Source organism: Platalea leucorodia, assembly GCF_965183815.1.
Source record: "Platalea leucorodia genome assembly, chromosome: 10".
NCBI classification, from domain to species: domain Eukaryota; kingdom Metazoa; phylum Chordata; class Aves; order Pelecaniformes; family Threskiornithidae; genus Platalea; species Platalea leucorodia.
In genome coordinates, this window is record NC_138832.1 from 10,633,992 (window position 1) to 10,653,248 (window position 19,257).

At 41.7% G+C, this 19,257-nt stretch overlaps 1 protein-coding gene across 2 annotated transcripts in view; it reads right to left on the reverse strand.

Moving 5' to 3' along the window:
- HTR2C (5-hydroxytryptamine receptor 2C) overlaps positions 1 to 18,291 on the reverse strand; it is a 93,977-nt gene extending 75,686 nt beyond the window's left edge. For both annotated transcript variants that reach the window (XM_082323412.1, XM_082323410.1), the window contains exons 1-2: positions 18,057 to 18,291; positions 9,554 to 9,977 (exon numbers count right to left, since the gene is read on the reverse strand). The gene's annotated coding sequence lies outside the window, so the exon portion shown is untranslated. The remainder of the gene's footprint in view (positions 1 to 9,553; positions 9,978 to 18,056) is intronic.
- Between the last annotated feature and the right edge of the window lie 966 nt (positions 18,292 to 19,257).

Consider the following 19,257-nt stretch of genomic DNA (forward strand, 5'->3'; position numbering starts at 1 on the left):
GAGCCCTGCTGTAAAGGCAGCTCAAGGCTTTGGCAATCAAAATACATCTTGTACTATAAATTGGAGCTTGGCTACATCTTTTAATTAATCAAAACATCTGTAGCAAAATAATTATTTAGTATTCCAGGACAAAACTTGCTTGTTCTACTTAAAGCAAAATCAAAGAACAAATCAAGGCCTAAACAAAAATGCAGTGCATTTTCTATGCAGGAGAATAAAATTTGCTGCTCAATGACATAGAATACTACTAAATTAGAGGTAAGAGGTGCATTCAAAAGACATCTGTATAGGCAAAAGTGACATCACCCATAGTTAAAACAGCCACCAGTTATACGGTATGTGAACTATTTAGTTCATGACAGCAGTATACTACTGACTGCCCAAAAACTACATTTCTCTCTCTAGGAAATTGAGTATATAACTGTTCATCTCAAAGTTTTTATATTTTCCTGTGAAAAGCTAGGAGTAGCCAATGCCAGTGACATGGTGGTAAACTAGAGAGATCCTCCAGTAACCTATAGAAATCCTCCAATACTTCTTCAAAAAATGCTGTGTTAAAACTGTCGGACTCATTGCCACAGAATGTCATGAATACTAAATTTTAGATGAGTTCAAAAAGCAGTTAAACAAAATAATGAGAGGAAAAAAAAAATCCATTCGGGGCTATTAAACAGAGTAATACCAGATCTGGCTTAGGAAGTCCCAAAGCAGAAATTGCTGGAGCCTGGGAGATTACAGGGGCGAGGACTGTGTGCTTCCCTTTGGCCCAGTGCTCCTCCCTAGGCAGTTTTTACTGGTCACTGTTGGAAACAGGATACTGGACTGGATGGACCTTTGGACTGACCCAGTAGAGACACTCTAATGCCAAGAGTTCACAAGGGATGGGCAACTCGGTATTATGCTGCTTTAATATGCAAACAGCCAGGTTTGGTTCTTGTATACGGAGTCTAATGAAGTCAAGGGAAAATGCACATCTGCTACCTAGGGGTAGAGTTCCCCACAGTTGAGAACAGAAGCACACCTTGGACATTTAAATGACATCTTCTTTTTGCTACTGCATCCAACCTATTATGCTAAAAATTTCACCAAGAGAAATCAGTACATGCAGCGGCTGACGGTTTTTTTGGGGGTAGATGGGGTGGGTTTTGTTCTTGTTTTAAAGAACCTAAACAAACTCACTGACACCAAAACAAATCAGAGCCCTCACCTATAAAAATAATTTCCCTCTCTCCCCCAGGCCAAATAGTTTGGTCTCCTGGTAAGAGGAAAAAGTCCAAATTCTCAGTCTGAATGTAACAAATGATGCTTGGAGACCACAAGATGAAGCTCATGCTGTATTGGAAATCTGTTGTGACCAGTGCCCTGGGAAACCACTCAGTCTGTTCTCTACATGGTTTGACTTCCTCACCAAGAGCTGGAAGCAGGAGAACGATCCATACTGCTGGGTGTGAGGTTTTTCACTGCTCTACAGTTCAACTCCTTGGAAGCTTATCTTCCCCATTGCTTACTGCTTTAATGACCTTGGAAAATGTAGGTAGAGATAATAGAAACGGAATACTAAAAGGATTATTGCTTTTATTATCCTACTATTGGGAAGCTGATTGAAAGCACATATCCTTTCACAGACTACCCTGGGTATTAGCACTCTCAGCTCTCTCTTACAAAAGGTCATCAGACAGGATATTAAACGTAGCCTTAAGTATTGAGCACTCTTCACTTCCAGCCCAGGTGTCCTTCTCATGGCAAGTGTCATAGGGAGTTGTCTGTCTCTAGCCCAGGAGTCCTTTTTTACTTCCTACTAAAACACAACAGTAGCAACATGGATTTTCATAAGAAAACGTCACTGGCCTGCTAAAGAGCCAAAGAATGGTGGTGGGTGATGGATAGTTGCACAAGTAGCTGCAACTTCAACTGCAGGATTTCAGCCAGGTGTCTTGTTTGTGATTATCCCTATGAGCCACTCCACCAGGCCACAGTGAAGACATGCATGAGCTGGCTCGGTCCCCTCAACACTTTCCTGCTGAGTAGCAATACAAAGCCAAAATAACTGTGTGAGAACCACCAGAGATATCACTTCATATTTCACGATGCCAAACTAAGGACATTTTACAAGGTCTGAAGACAGGGCCTTTAGTATTTTCCCATGATAATAGCAAGCTGTTTTCTAATGTCATGCCTTACGTAGCTACCAGCTGCTTTGGCATGAGGTAGGATCTCCTAATGTCTCCTCCTACCATATGGAAATGGCAAGGCATGAACCGTGATGACACTCAATGTAAAACAGATTATCCCAAACCCAGAGAGAGGTCAGACAGGGAGAATACGCTCCCAGTCTTCCCAGCCTGTACAAATTACCAGTTACAAAATCAGTGTATTTAAGAATAGGATGCAGTGGTCTTTAAGCACCTAACAGCCTTACTGCGTGGTTGCACATCTCCTTTAATACAGTACCTTTTATTTCATACCTGTTTTGCATAGCAATGCATATGCGGAACACCAGGGCAATACGGTGTTTAATTGAGGCTAAGAGCAGATTGCCAAATGGCCACAAATAACTCACAGCAGCTGAAGCTATTTTCTCTGATGTCATCTAGCTCTACTCTTAACACATCGCTGCTTTTATGGAAGAATCCTCCACAAGGTTACAGAGCGCCATGAGTCAGTGTCATCACTCAGAATAAAACAGGGGGAGGGTCAGCTGTTCTCCTGCTGTTATTGGCCTGAAGAAGTGAAGGAGTCCTGCTTGTTGGCAGTCATTACGCAACAGAGATAACCCATCTTTCTGCAGTCATTTGCGGGTGTCAGGAGAAGCTAAGATAAACCAGGAAAAGCCTCCGGAAAGGTCTGCTAAGAAGTGAGCTGAAAGAAACATCTCTCAAGATACAGCGTGTATACCCTCGCTTTAGCTTAAAACACATCCTTATGCAACCTCTACTAGATGACTGTAGGTCGGAATCACATATTGCAGTTAAAATTACTGATTAACCTACCCAGGAAGTGTTAAAATAAGCAGAGGAAAGTAGATGTTAGGAACAATAGTTACATCCCTGTTCATATAGGATACACTAGAATTGCTAAGCTTAAGAAAATAGGTGGGTGCCCCCTCCTGCTTATTACAGGGAGTTATGAAGCAAATTGTAGCATTTTAAATCCTGCTTATCCACAAGCTGGATAAATTAGGATTTCTTTCTTTCTTTCTTTTTTTTAATAGCTTGTCTCAAAAGAGCTACAAAAATATGCAAGCATATCGAGCAGAGAAAATAGGTCAGCCTTGACCCCCATTCAGAAGGAGAGCTGGTCAGTAAAAAGAAAGAAGCCAATTAGGACGTAACTGGGCACTCGTAGTCAGGAAGATACTAGGGAGAAAAGAAAGAAGAAACATGACTGTCTAAGGATGACCGGTCTCCCCAGCAGAGGCTGGGGCAAATCTTCTGCTGTTGGGAATGAGATGAATTTCATGTCCTTGCTTGCAAACTGAGGAAGCATGCTATGATCAGATCCTGGAAATTAAAAAAATAAACCTGTTCTTGTGCCACCTTTGAGCTTCTTGTTTTCCTTGTTAATAAGATCAAGAAATTTCCTTGCAAGAGAAAGCTCTATAATTCTGTAAACTTAGAAAATTTTGTGAAAGCCAGGATTACTGATTATGTCCTGAATCAATGCTGAAGCTTTGGGGCAGTCTAGCAGCTAAATTAGTACTTAAAATGTACATACAGGTCAGGATTCAAAAAGAACTGTTAACTCTTCGGAAACATGCAAAGCAAGCTTGCTATCAAGGTCTTCAGGATAAACACAATAGTCCTGGGTTTGGTCCCACTTACTCTAAGGACAATGGAATTGCAGCAATACAAAAACTCAGAGAACAAGATTAGAAGTAAGCCCAGGTAATAAAGGGTCATATCAAATGAAAAGCTGACCTTCACTTTGTTGCACCTGAATTTTTGCCAAAGGAAAAATTTGCAATGCCTTTTAAAAGAAAATGTAACATGTAATCTAACCCACATGCCCTCCCAAATCAAAGGTCGATAACATTAACGTACCTTTTTACATTGACCCAAAAAACCTGAATATACCGGATCTATTGAAGTGTCTAATACCAGCTAGAATCAAGAACAACAGAGCCAACTTTCGATGAAAATGTCTCTTCTGGAAGTCACCAGATATTGGCTTCTTGCAATATTATCAAAATACCTATAGGTAGAAGAAGCTTTTAATTCAATGCGGCAGTAAAGAGTTTCAATGAAATTTATTTCCAGGGAAAAAAAACCAAACAATCAAACCTCTGCTCAGCATAAAAAGCAGCAATCTTTGTAATGGAGCAGAAAGCCTCATCCTCTTCTCTCTTTTCAAAGAAATAAAGTTCTGTAAATGCTGAAAACATCAGTAATCAACACTCTCGATGCTCTGATTGACTCGGCTTCGTTATCGGTAGGGAGCTGGAATAAACGAAGGGCACAAAACGAACCTGAAACTCAGTAGCCCACTTCCAGGCACTACTGTTGGTACCAAAAAAGCACTGGTAAATATTTAGCTCATCCGCTTTCACAGTGGACAAACAACAGCTATTCTGCAGTCCATAAACTCTTAAAAAGACAAGAGAGAGAAACTACCCATCCGCACTGCTGAGCACAGGCACAAATCAAGGGAGAGTAATGAGGTCTGACTGCGTGTTTCAGGCATCATTTATTGAGCTGGGTACAAGTCAGAAGGACATGATTTCTCTGGTAATGAGCATATCATACCCAGGATCTGCTCTTTGGCAAAGCAGAGCACTACCCAGATTCCCTGAAGACTTAAACATAGACATTTCACGATCTGAAGGCAGGGCCTGTACTTTCTTTGTTCTGCTCCACCCTAATAACACAGCTGGTTCTACGCACCTGGTGATAAAAAAGAAACTGGCAAACCTGTGGATGTTATACGGAGGAAAAGGGACTAGCATTTCCAGCTTGCTTCTGTTCCCTAGAAACACTGGTTTCTTACTACCATTGCTTGGCAGAACACACGAAACTTCATATAATGAAGCAACTAATGATGGGTCAACAATATGTGTAGCCTGAGAATAGGATGGGAACAGAGAAGGAACCTCAGATCAATCTCACAAGCATCAGAAATGGCTTGTGTAGACAAAGAAGCAATAAATATTATGTTTTGCTGGGTTTTTCCTTGCACTAATCCATACTGCTGCCTGGAAAAGAAAACTCCAAGTGTCCATTGTTTCCCCTTGGGTTTAACGACTCACATACCAGCTGTAAGTTTTCAGCATCACCCCACTGAAGCACAAGGACTGGACCCATTGTTCACAGGTTTTTGTTCCTGCTCCACATACTTCCAAAATTGTGATGCTGCAAGAAGTTTCCCCAACTGATTTCCATATAGATATTCCTTCAGCTGCAATTGCTTTAGAAAAGTCCAAGACTATATCTATTTTTTTAATTTTATTTTTTCTTTTTTAGGATAGAACTAAGGAGCACTAACTAGAAGTGATCAGAAGACACTATGGTTTGTCCATATTAGCCAGGTCTATCTAAGGCTTTGGCAATTCATTTTAACTCTCATGTTTTTGAAAGGTGAGCCTCAAACTGCTGATGCATGGTTCAGTCTGTACAGAAAATAATCACACAATAAAGAATAAACTGCAAAGAGATATAGATAGAGTTTTAACATTTACAAAAAAAAGCTGGCCTCATTTTTTTTAGCCATCACATTCTAAGAAAATTTGCTGCAAATAATAAGAGCAAAGTCACTGCCCTGCATAGTTCAGACTAGGTGCACAACCTGCTTAGACTTGGCTTCAGAGCATATCAGGAATAGGACATGGGCTGTTTTATGATGAGCATGTTTTGAACTCAAGGAAATTAACATTTTTTTTTTCCAAAAATTATCATCCTACATCTGTATTTGAATCCACAAATGGTTCCTGATAGAATAACACGTTGATTAAGTCATCAGACAAAACGCTCTCTGGCACTGGTAGCAACAAGGCAGCAGCTGTTTCTAAGAGCAATTGTACGTCAAGTGAAAAAGCTGGCAAGCTTCAAGTTAACATTTAGCTACCTGACCAGGTTATCTTTTTCAGTAGCAAGAAATGTGGTGTCAGCAGGAATTTTTCTACCCAAAGTACACAGAAGGAAAGGAACTTCTGCCTTTCAATTCATTATTTAATATATTTGATGCAACCCTTATGTTCACAATATGTAGCTACACCGAGAAACATAAGTGATCCAAAACCTCCAAGGACCTTAATCGTTACAGAACATGCAGGAGGAACTTGTTGACAACAGCAGCAGTAATTTAAATCTGCTGGCACTTTTGGAAACAAATAGCTCTGTATAAAATCCAGCTGGAGGTGGCTTCCCTTCCTCTTGGTCTCTGAACGTTGCTGTCAGGACATCCTAACCTACATCCACTGGGTGATTAGCAGGGCAGTTCATAAATCCTGTAGATGATCACATGGAGCGCACTAGTAGGCTAGGGGGGCTTTTTCTCTCCTGAGAGAAGCATGAAGCAATTCTACTGCAGCCATTACAGGGAGAAATGCTCCCCCAGAAACAACCTGTGTGGTTCTTCACAACGTTTTTACTGCTAGACAGCAACCATGGATTTTTCATGGAAATAGTTACCCTCTCCAAAATTACAAATCTTCACTATCAAAATCTGCAAGCAATAATGTGTCGGTGCCGTTAAGGCTTTTTTTGTTTCTTCACCAGAAAGTTACTTTCTCATGAATTTTTAGACAAATTCTAACAAATCATTGCCACCCCTGCCAGAAGAGGAAAACCAAATGTTTTCCTTGAGCAGAACTTGCACAACAGCCTCTGCATCTTCTTTAATGCCATTTCCGGAATAAACATCTTTTTAAAGTTTGTTCTTTGATGGACTTGTCCAAATACTAGGAATGTCTCAAAGAACAAGAGAAGAGTCTGCCCTTTGAAACACTCACTGGCTACCTCTGCTGCCAATACCAGCTCATTCATCACCGATTCTTGTCCTACCTGTTCTTGAGAAGTCTCTCTCAAAGTAAACTCTGGCCACTTGGATCTGCTGCTCCCCAAATCTCTACAGAATCAAGGACTCGTTGACAAAACTAGCAACGACACAGAGCGCTGGGGCAAAAAGCATCCCATCTCTGCCTGCATCAGAGGAGAATGTGCTGCAGCAGTCTGAGCCTTCACAAGTCTCCCGTCACCAGTGAGACCCTCCTGGGTCTTGTCCTTGTGTGCAGACCTCTGTCTCCCTGCTACCTGCTACACAGTTGCTCAAAACACCCTCCAAGATTCGTACCTGCCAGTTTTTTATTCTGTGAAACTTCAGAACACTTTTCTGGATTTTAAGGGACAAGGGTAGTACATTAAAAATCAAGAGGCTTAAAGACAAGACTGTGAAAAGGAGATAAACTATCTTTGCTGTAATTTTTTAGATTAAGTCTACAGGAGCTTTTCTGAAGCTAGTGAAAAATCTTCTAGATGAACCTTTAGGGCTCATCAATTTAAAATTATTTTCTTTCTGCTCCCTCCTCACTGATATTGCTCAAAAGACAATGATGAAAATAGTTGCTAGCAATGTAATCCAGCCTGTGAAAGGCACCGAAAAGGCTTCCATGCCTACAAATAACAGCACAGCTCCTCAAGGCATACCACTTCTGCTCCTTGTTGTATTTTTCCATGTTTTTAATTTAAATAGGCAGTAACCTTTATCGCATGAAACCAAGACGGCAAAACATTAGATTTGATATGTGTGCTGGGCCTGGACTGCCTCACTGTGAACTACAGGAAAAAGTGGTGCCTTGAGATTCCCCAAGTTTGAAATGGGAAAACCTGTGTTACTTGTCTCCCTGCTCCCAGCTTCAAGGGAAGCTTTGCCTCCTGTCTTTTTTTCCACATAGCAGCCCACAGCAACCAAGTCAGGTGAGCAAGACCCTGCAGAAGTTTGCCCTAAATAACATGTAACCGTTCCTGGACAGCAGTGAGCGCCTCACCAGCACAGCTACAGGAACTCGATCCTTATCCTAATACTTACACTTTCAAAATATTATAAACAACTGATAATCAAAACAAAAGCAAAGCTAAAAACCACATAGCAAAAACCTTGGGATTAACATTGCAACTGTAGACCAACCTAACTTTCACTTTGCTTTTATGCAGTATTTCACCTCAAATTTTATGTTTGCCAGTAAACTTTTCAAAATAGAAAGCAGTATCGTTTGTGTTTGTGCAATATCCAGCACCATGGGACCTTGCTGGTTGGAAGGTACAGAAACTGCACTGTTAAATGTGCATTCAAGAACACAAATAAGCATTTTCTCATTTGCAATAAGAATGAGGAAAAACTATATGATAGTTGCCTGAAGTGTGAGATTAGAGAAAAGTTCTAAGAGTCACTATACATATCTAATTAGCAGAATGCACAGAAACACTGATGCACTGATACTTTACAAGAGAGTGAGAAATTTCTGTGTTTGGGTGAGACTACCTAGAATTGGCACATCTGGAGGGAAGGGTAGGAGACCAGCGCCACGCCATAGGCACTGGTGTGTTCCTGGAGACACCCACATCGCACGGGCTGGCAGGCAGGGGGGTGCAGGCAAACCAACACTTATCTGGCCCTTTCTTCCCCTCTGTACAAGAGAGCAGAGACCTGGGGTCCTTCCCTGCTCCAGAGGGAGGATGTACAGAGATGGGAAGCAGTGCGGCAGCAATGTCTTCCTCACCTCCCAATGGTTTTAGCTGCATTGGTCTACAGGGAAATTCTCAGAAAAATGTCTCTGCTCAATGTCCAGCTCTGCAGTGTCTATCTCAAATTACAAAGCATTTCTAATGCAGGATCACAGAAGAGGATGCAAAACCAGCTCAGGCCTGTAGTTGTAGGGAAGAAAAAATGCTGGCAATAATGGAAAGGCATCATCAGTATTATTGTGATAAAATGTTTGTAATTACTACACTAGCAATTTTTCCAAATGGGTTGGCTTAGACAGGTCTCTTGCACTGATTACTAAATTATTTTCTTTACAAAGCTCTAAGTGGCTCTGTCTTCCAGATGAATAGCCTGAAGCCACTTGGTTCAGAGCTTTAGTCCCCTGAGATTCACCTTGGACAGTAAAGAAATGAGACAGATGAACACTGAACTATTCTGTGTATGAACCCAGCAGTGCTTTGGCTGATGAGAACACTTTAGGTAAAGTACCTTTCAATTTAAAATAAAGGCAGAGATGAACTGGGGCTAGTTAAAAGTTACAAGAAGTCAAAAGCAGTATTTTCTAAGAAGTCAAAAGCAGTATTTGCTAAGAAGTCAAAAGCAGTATTTGCTAACAAAGCATTTTAAACCAAGTAAACCTTCCTAAAAAGAATCTTGGGTTCACCTGATCCGAGAGGGCTGCCTTGCCAGGCAAGTTAAGGGCAGTGGGCTGGCACTGGCACTTTCCCAATCCAGCCAACCCAGCCACTGCCAGACTTCTGGACTGCCTGCTCCCCCTTGCCTGTCCCCAAGAGCAGCATTTTTTTAAATCTGAACATAGAATAATACATTTGCCCAGCATTTACTGACCAACACTTACTTTTTTCTTGAAAGAGAGCACCTGCACTCAGGGAGGGAAGATCTCTGCAGCCGCCTGCACATCTGGTGCGTGGTGGCACAGCGCTGCTGGCAGGGACCGAAGCAGGGAGAGGCCGTCAGGGAGCAGGGCGAGTATCTCACTCTCACGTGGTACCACCTAGACGCAGGTTTCCTTCAGCCTTTGCTAACACGGAAAAGGTCCCGGGCAGCACAGCAGGAAACAGCAAAGTTCAGCCCCTCTGGTAGCTGCTCCAAAGAGGACTTGAGGCCAGTGTACAGTGACGAGCTAGGAAAGTTTGCTCCGTCTGTGACTCAGGGTCTTGCTAGCATGCCTTCAGTGGGCTCTTTTTGAAGCACTCTGCACTTGTGGATGGCACCGAGCTGAACTGCTTACCAGGGAAGAGACTCAAATACACCAGGGAGACCTTTCGGGGAAGAGAGAGAGAGGGAGAGAGAGGGAGGAATGAAGAACGATGTTCATCCTTGAAATTTGAATCTATCTGTGGCTTCCACACAGTACATTTCAAACATCCCCATTAAATTAGTCCATTAGATAAAATCCTATTAATCAGATGACTCGGTCAGCTGTGGCTTACTTAGAATTTGTTGTGGTTTTAGTATTTTATCATCAAACATAGTTCTGGGTAAATCAAACCTCACAACACCAAGCAAAAATTGCCCACAATTAACAGCTTTAAATATGAACAGCTTTCATCACACAAACACCAGCAAGAGCTCACATCACTCTCCACTCCACTCTACTTGTTTATTTAGTCTGGTTTACATCTGAATTTCTTCTCCAGGTTCAACTGACACAAGCTCGTGCTTGTTTGAATTGCTCCTCTGCAAACACAACAAACCTGCTCCAGCGAGGAAGCTTTAGTCCGTCACCAAAGTTTTTCAGCAATCAGATCCCTAAGCCTTAACTTTGGTAATTAAAGTAGCGTATCTGACAAATTAGCAGAAGGGAATATAACGGCATATTTCTGTGCAACAGGGAGAATTTCTACCTTCTGCAGTGACCGGTGGGCTATCAAAGCCAATATAGCATGACACATGATGGTGCCTCCCCAGGCTAGAAAAGTAAGTAATCCGAGTCACCCACAAACAGAAACAAATTCAAAAGGTCATTAAAAAGGTACTAAACCTCACAAAATTAAATAAATACATGAATTAATTAAAATCTCTATTAAAGAGCAAAGTTGAAGTTTGCTGTAGTAGTATCACATGGCTTTGGAAACTGCCCTTCAGTAATTCAACCAAAACTTGGCATTTTTCCATCTCTGCTTATTCTCCCTGGTTATGTCTGCAGCATCACCAGACACCCGTCTGAAACACCAGAAAGAGACAAAAAACAGGATGGAGAGATTCAAGAAAAATAAGTATTAGTATCTTGCTTTCATCCTGTTGTTTTCATTCATGAATCTCAAACTCATTTGTCCAAGACAGTGAATGTATCCTTTTGCAAGCATGAATTGTATCCGTGAGCCACTACACAGATCATGGAACACAGCACGGCTGGCAAGGGGAGTCAGTCCAGCACAGGAGCCCAGGCCAGGGAAGAGCATGATAGTTTGAGGACCTGAACAGCGCTTGCTCCAAAACATCACTGCTGCACAGCCTACGAAAATAAATGACAAAACTCAACAGTGCACCCTGTACACTCACACAGACCGCAGAGTGTCGAAGCAGCACCAGCCAAGGCTCATTCTGCTAGAGGCTGTACAGGCATCCAAGAAAGATGGAAATCTCTGCCCAAGAGTTTCCTTTGGATATCTAACACTGTGCAGAAGTGCTAAATGAGTGGGAAGGAAGAGGAGAAGCAGCAGCAGTACAAGGAAGGCCGATAGCAGATGCGTGTTGGTTGCAGCACACAGTGTCTGTGCCACCAAACCAGCCTCAAAGCAGGATCGGCACAGAAACAAGAGCATAGTGGAGGCACTGACATCTATAAGCATGGAAAACAGGGGAAAGTTACTGAGCATAACTGATCTCGGCTAAACCACAGACCTGCTGTCATATCAATATACCAAGTACCAACCCATTGGTGCTCTTGGAAGAGGGGAGAAAGCCAAGCGTGAGCACAGGAGACTCGCACAACGTGTTTTTGTATAAGAGGATTCTGTGGTGGAACAGGCATTGCATGTTCTTGGCTCTGCATCACTGTCTGTTTCTAGGTACCACAAAACTTCTGTCTTTAAAACGTCCTTTTTTCAACAAAAGTGACTCTGAACTGGCAACTCTCCTTTACCAGGCCACCCTACAAATACAACATAATTTATACTGCATACAGATCACAAATCCCAGTGAAGACTTTGCTGTGCTACTACCTTGAGGCCAAAGGCACTCACCTTGGTGACCACCTCAGCATGCGATAGCTACCAAGATCAGCCTATAAACAGAGAGCAGACTGCAGCAGCTGCTTTGGGGCTAAGACGAGTGACAAGCCCCCAGCCTTAAGCATCAACACTACACAATGCCTCCTCTTGTATCTTTTATAAAATGACCTTTCAGGAATGCAATTTCCAAAGTGACTAGTCTTACTGGTGACACACAGCTAAGGGAAACCGAGAATTTACAGTGATTAGAATAGATCACATTTATGGACTAACAAGACAGATGATGCAGTGAAGCAAGGAATGAAATGTAATGAGGCCAAGAAAAAATTAAACCCATGCTATATTCCAGCCTAAGCATCAGTGTACAAATAGACAGGAAATACAATCTAAAACAATTCACATAATGTTTAGTAGCATTATAAAGGAAAACCAGAACAGATCTCGCAGCTCTTACAGACTTCATAATACAGAGTAAAAACCAATGGAAGACCGTAAGGTAAGAGGTACTGTTGAAATATCTGTATGAAAGGCACAAGGAGCCTTTCAATCTCAGGAGCACTTGTTGCCACACTGAAAAATGTGAGACACAGCCAAACAGATTTCCAGAAGTTTCAAACCCAATCCTGAAAGATTTCATAGATACCAGGTTATTTGGGCAACATTAACATTTTTGCAAAATGAAACCTACAGTTACATTAAATCATCCTAAAGCCTGTAGGGTCTGATCACCTTTAGGTATGTGACAGGTAAATGCAATAGGGAAGGTGCCTCTCAAAATGAAAAGGTGTGGCAGGGAATAAAACTGACTTTGAGGAAAGGAGGAGTGAGAAGCCAAGAGTTTGAACTTGTCCCTGAAAAAGCCTTGGCCGTCTGTTACTCGTGGCTGAACCATATTGGAGAAAATGCTGTGTCAAAGGATATACTGGATTACCAAAACAATTTTGCTTGGGGGAATATTGTGATAGATTTTAACACAAAGAATTTATTTACAGATAGGAACATCCTTAGGATTGTAAAAATGTTCTTTATGCAGGCTTATACTTCTACTCTGAAAACATTTATATACGTGCTTAACTTTATGTGTTGACTAATTAAAATCAACTGGGGTAATCATATGCTTCAATTTAACATGTTAAACATTACAAAAATCAAGTGGATTAGCATGCTGGTATGTTTTCGTCTCTCTTTACTTCACTGTATATTTTTTGCAGTTGTATTCAGGATAACAGGAAGAACTGCAACTTCCAGAAAGCGAAGAGACAATGCAAGATTTTAAAATACTATCAGAAGTAACAAAATTTTTCTAAACTATCCATTTTACTTGAGAGCACTCATTTTTAAAGGCCCTCTGTACATACAACATTATAAAATATTTCCTCAAACACAGCAACTTATTATCTGTATTCCTGACTAGTTTCTTAATTGGGCTCAGAAGTAAAATTATCATTCAGATGTTAGCAGATTTGCTGTTCAACGTCTAATCTATTTTGAAAGCTTAAACAAATTCTATAAATATTTAAATTAAACATAATCTGCATTTGTTTAGTGATTTTAATTAAGAATTAAGTTGCTGTTCCCCTGAAATCTGTAAATGTTTAAAGCCAGTGCAGTAGCAGGATAATGTCAGGGCATTTAAGATTCCGTACCATTATTAACACCTCTTTCAGTTTCTTAGCACTGTAGTTGAGCTGCTACACAACTACTCAGAATCGCCTTTAAAAAAACCCTAAAAACTACAAAAAATTTGAAAACACAATTTGAAACTGCTGTGACTGAGACACAGAACAGGGTTTTACTCAGTTTTTTTCCATTTTTCTTTCTACTTTAAGCCCAGTTTCTCCAGAGCTTCCTTCCACAGGCAAAACTCTGAGCCCATGACTTCAAGCCCACTGGATTTCTTCTGGATGTGACGAAGGAGCCTCACAGAGATTTATATGGGTTTAGGAAGAAAAGCCACCTACGCTGACTTCACACTATTCTTTTAAAACAAGTGAGTTACAATCCTGTTTAAGACAAATATGTATTCCTTGCGTGAGGGTACGATATCTGAATCCTACCCATGGACTCCCCTAGTACTAAGTAAATCCAAGAAGACGGAAGGGTAGCCCATCCACTTCAGAGCATGTCCCCAGCACATTGAACCTGCGCCGAGGATGCCCGTTTCAGAGCATCCTCCTCAAGCTATGTGTGCGTGCAGGAGACAGAAACGTCCGTGGTTACTGAACCAGGCTTTGCCGGAGGGCACTGCGAGCTACTGGCTGTGTGTGGGACACACAACCTCATGAGACATGGGATGAAGCCGGCGTGCAGCTGCCAGCACTGCAAAAGGCGACCGTGCAGAACAGTGTAGTCAAATTCAATGCACCCTGGGCAACTCCTGGGTGTTACTGGATACGGCAAAAACACGTGCCTGCTTCCTCTGCAGGAAGGAAGAGCCTTATACCCAGCGTTTCCAACCCTACTGTAACACAGCCAGAGAAAAGGCCTCCCATCACAAACATGTCTGAGAAAGAAAAAAATACATAAAAGATGCAAGACACCAGATAGCAACAAATTAGCTGCCTGAAGTCCAGGACTGAGAACAACACCATTACAGATATTTAATTAGAAAACTAGCTATTAAAGTAGACTGCAGTCATTTAATGATAGTTTGTCAGTGAACTAATGTAATTAACTGTTGGACAGAAATGGAGACAATAGTGGTTACAGATCTTGGAAAGAAGTAACTAGAGAAGAATGAACTGCAAAAGTTATAAATCTCAGGTCAAACTGCAAGTCTTTTTCCCTCTTAGTCCACAATTAAAAATGTTTCTTCTATTTGTTCTAATCTTTGAAAGTATGACTGCGTAGACTGCAGTTGCATTTTGACCACAATATAGACTCTGTACTGGACAATTTTTTCTCTGCATGGCTCTGCATACTGGTTTGAAGGAGAGAGCCAGAGGCGGGGGGGTGGGCTATGCCTGCCCCTTACCCCAGCACTGCTTAAATGGGATTGAACTGGGAACCAGCAAATAGAACCCAAAAAAACAGAATGAAAGAATATTTAAACCCAGTTTCATTAATATTGAATGTTACTAACTAAAGCAAAGGAAAATTATTATTATTTTACAGAAAGTGGCTTTCAGTTTTCCTTTGAATGGCTTCATGGCATGTAAGAAGATAGTAAGAAGGTAGCTGCCTATTTCCAGAGGCCCAATTTAAAACCTCTAATTCAGCACACTTGGTGATCTAGAAAAAAACAACCCACCACAAAAACCCAACCCAAAACCCCACAACAGAGCAATTCCTACACACACATTCACAAGAGGGCAGAAGATTAACTCTCATTTTGATCTTTTGATGAAAAAGAGCACAATTTTGACACAGAACTGCATTTTCTCCAGTGGACAATAAGCAACTCAGAGTAGCACGGACCAAGAGACCATTTTCAACCTGCCATCCATCTAACTCCAATCTGTTATTCCAATTCAGCTGGTGACATCCAAAGTCCCAAGGTATGAGCACATCACTGTTTCCTCATTAAAAAGTCAGCATGGGCAATTTCAGGTATGTAGATTTCATAGAACACTCTTAGGAAAGAAAATAGAATAGAACAGAGCAAAGACTGAATGATTAAGCTTTTTCACAGCCAGAAAAAGCAGGCAATAATGTTCACCACCACACTCGAATTTTCATGCCGTGGAAGTTGGCCCTGGGCTGAAATTAAACTGGGTGCAAAGTGGCAGGTTCTCTACCATCAAGGTAGGGGACAGCAAACACATTAAACCCACAGCAATTCTACACGGCTTCAGCTTTGCCCTGTGTCATTTTCCTTTTTACTGCAGTCCTTTGCACAGAGAACGAGACAGATGCAAGAGTCGCGTTTTGCTCTGTCCCTCAGACACTTCTCTGACATTGTCTCCAATTAGCATTCCTGTTTGTTATCCAATATATCACTTGTAATAATTTTAGTGCAGTCAACCAGTTCCTCCTAAAATGAGAGGAAGGTTAATGATGCTTTCTGTTACTGTTACTATATGCTTTGCATAAGAAAGGGAACGGATTTCTTAAATAAGAGGAGACAACATTCCTTTCCTGAAATGCCTGAGAGCAGAAGTCATCCCTTCTTCACCAGCGAGGTTCAACTGGACTGCCCACATTTTACCTGGTCAGGACCTGCTTTCTGCCCCTGATGCACAAGTACCCTGTGGCCAACAGAGAATTGTCCGGAGTCTAGATCCTTTTCTGTAACAGAGCAAAAAATTGTCCCTTGAAAAGATGAAGCCATCCACTAGTGACAAAGCTATTTGCATTAGTGCACTGCCGGGGTTGTTTTCTCCTTCCCCTAGAGCAGATACTCAGCCCAACACCTCAGCCCATGAACCACAGACCACCCCCAGCCCTGGGATCGGGTGGGTGGAGGGAAGGGGACCCGCTGCTCTGGAGTCAGGAAGGGTGAGAGGGGCATCAGCTCCCTCCTTCACCTCCAAAGCAACGCATGCTAAACCCAACTGGGGCATTTAAAGAGCAGAAAACATTAGAGGGAACACTATGCAAAGCACAAGTATGACCTAAATAAAAGTTTGACCTAGGAGCCACTGACTGCAGCCAAAACATTTTCATTTAAGTAACTGATGTTAACCCTATTGTATAATCCTAGTTACCTGTTAATCTTCCCTCGAAGAAAAAGACTGATTCTGATTGCCTGGTAACAGTTACTGCTGGTTGTGTCATTACAGTAACTTCAAATTTTTTTATGCTGATAGCACACCATGGTTAGCAACTATACTTTTTCCCAATTTTTACATTTCTTTTTTATTAGATGATTAATTTTACCTGCAGTTTGTGTCAAACTGTTTTTGGATCGAAGCTAGAATTCAATTAACAATACAGAAAAAAGGTATTTTAATAGGTGCACTGGCTACAAAAAACATCAAACATGATTTGCATTTAAATGAGAGTCATCATTTGAAGAAAATTATCTCCAGAACTAGTGACTTGAGCCAATTGTTGCTGATCGTGATACGATCAAAGGGCTAGAAGAGACCTCACCTCACCTACACCTTTGCCTAAGAAAGGATTGATGATGGCTGCTCTTCTGAACTAAAACAGTTTGCAATTAAGCATAATTTCACATGTTTAGCCAGATAATTAACTGGGTTGTAGCTTTCTTTACATGTTAATAGGAAATGTCTAATGCTTAAATATTGGTTTTATGTAAATTTAAGATATGATGGGCTTAAATCTTAATATAGAAATGATGAGATGTCATTTTAATTCTGAAGGACATGGTTTCAAATGTCTTGATTTCAAATAGAAATACCAGGTTTAAGTTAAAAAGACAAAAAACAAAACAACAACAAAAAACCCACAACACTTCACGCCCCCTGGAGATGGAACTGATCTGAAGGATGCTGTCAACAAGAACAAGCACAGGGCACATCCAAAAACTTAATCCTCAATGGCACCAAAGCAGATGGGGCAGGAAATGTAGTCCAGCGCCCCCACACAACCAATTCACAGGAGCAACAGGGTCTTATCCAAAATAGGAGACAACGCCTGGGCTGAGCAGGATGTCGGGCACATCTCAGTTCATCACCAGGCTCAGACTCCCACTCCTTCAGTCTCTGCTTTTCACTGGATCACACTGACCTGCTTGCCAAAGTGGGAAAACTCTCGGCATGCTACTTGCCCTGGTGATTTTGCCACATCAGTTTTGCTCAGCAACACAAACGTGACCCATGCTGGTCTCAGGAGGGCCCCGATGCTCAGCAAGGCTCATCCCCGCACACCAGGATGTCATCTCCCTAGCTGGCAGCGAAGCCCATAGACCAGCAGATGCAGGGCAGCCCAGGAGAGAGCTCCTCATGGCCCTGTCCAGCAGAGCACTCGCCCTGCTCAGGTCTGAGCATGCAAACCAACCCACAGACCTGCTGGCAGGCTCGCTCACGTGCCGAGCTGAACCCAAGCCCTGTGACAAAGACAGTCTGGGAGCTCAGCTCCCTGGTGCTACAGCCATGGTGCAGGCAGCTGCAGTCCTGCAAGGTCTGGCTTGAGCTTCAAGCTTTAGTTCAAACAGGAATTAATTCAGGGAAGCCCTTAAAGATCCCTCTTGGCTTTAGGATCTCTTAAAGCAAGCATAAATCACTAGTGTTTTGTCTCGGCTCCAGGCTTTATACTTACTTTGTGTTACCACGAATGACTGCCAAAAGGGAAGAGAGAAGAACTCAGGTCCATTAGCCATACTTTATTTTTTCATGATCTTCCCAGAAGTCATTGCCTGCACTGTTCTGATGCATCTTTGTAGTCCTCATCCAAGTCGCTGAAAGCCCTCACTGCAGCCCTGGGGTATCTACAGCTTTTAAGCCTGGGTGACAGCAGTACAGGCAGCAAAAAGAGAGCTGAACCTCCAAACAGTATCACTGGGAAGAACAAATTCCATGTGAGCTTGCTCTTTTCTTGACAGAATGACATGCATTGCCCAAGCTGCAGGCATCATATAAGGTACCGATTCTGAATGTATGCAAAATGAAGGAAGTGCCATTTCTATCAGCAGGAAACATTTGGGTCAAATTTACAACAACTGTTTAGGAATGATCAAGTGTACTTACCCCAAGAGTTCATAGTCACAAGTCTAATTTTGTCACCATCTAAAAGTTACTGAGCCATTTCTACTAAAATGGGTGTGCTTATTTCTGTCCCTTCAGGTGAGACTCACCAAAATAATTGGCCGAGCGCTCACAGAGGGGTGAAGAAACACACACCAGGGCCTCCGTTCCAGCCACCGCCTTTGCAAAATGCTTCTTTAATGTTTAAAGGCTACATTTTGCACTGTTAGCTTTAAGACCTAGCCTAAGACAGGAAAAGTGCAGCTTATTTCATTTAATTATTAGTCTTTCAAGATAGTCTCAGAGAAAGGTCTTTAAGAACACTAAATAATAACTAATAATATCTGAGTTACTGGGCTGGCTTGGTTTTAGATGTAAGGTGTTCTCTGTGGATTTTCCCATTTATTAGTCTTTTTTTTCAGATTAGAACATTATTTTTGTAATTACAGTTGTGAAATAAATATCTTATGAGGGTTTTCCCCTTTAATGTAAGGTTCCAAAGTGATTTACATTGAAAATTATGAAACCTTAAAACGTGAGTTTTCTCTGGGAAAGGCTGTTATTGCAAGGTCAGTACCAATGAATAATATTTAAAACTCATGGAAATACATTTCTTGTGGGGCAGCCAAAATGCTGCAGTCCCTAATGAGCCATGCCACAGGACTAAGAACTGAGCAGCTGCAACTTCCGGCAAATTTTGAACATCATCAGTTTGGGAAGTAAAAACTCTCCTAAACTCATTATGGCCAAGACTTAGAACGAGAGCACAATGGGCA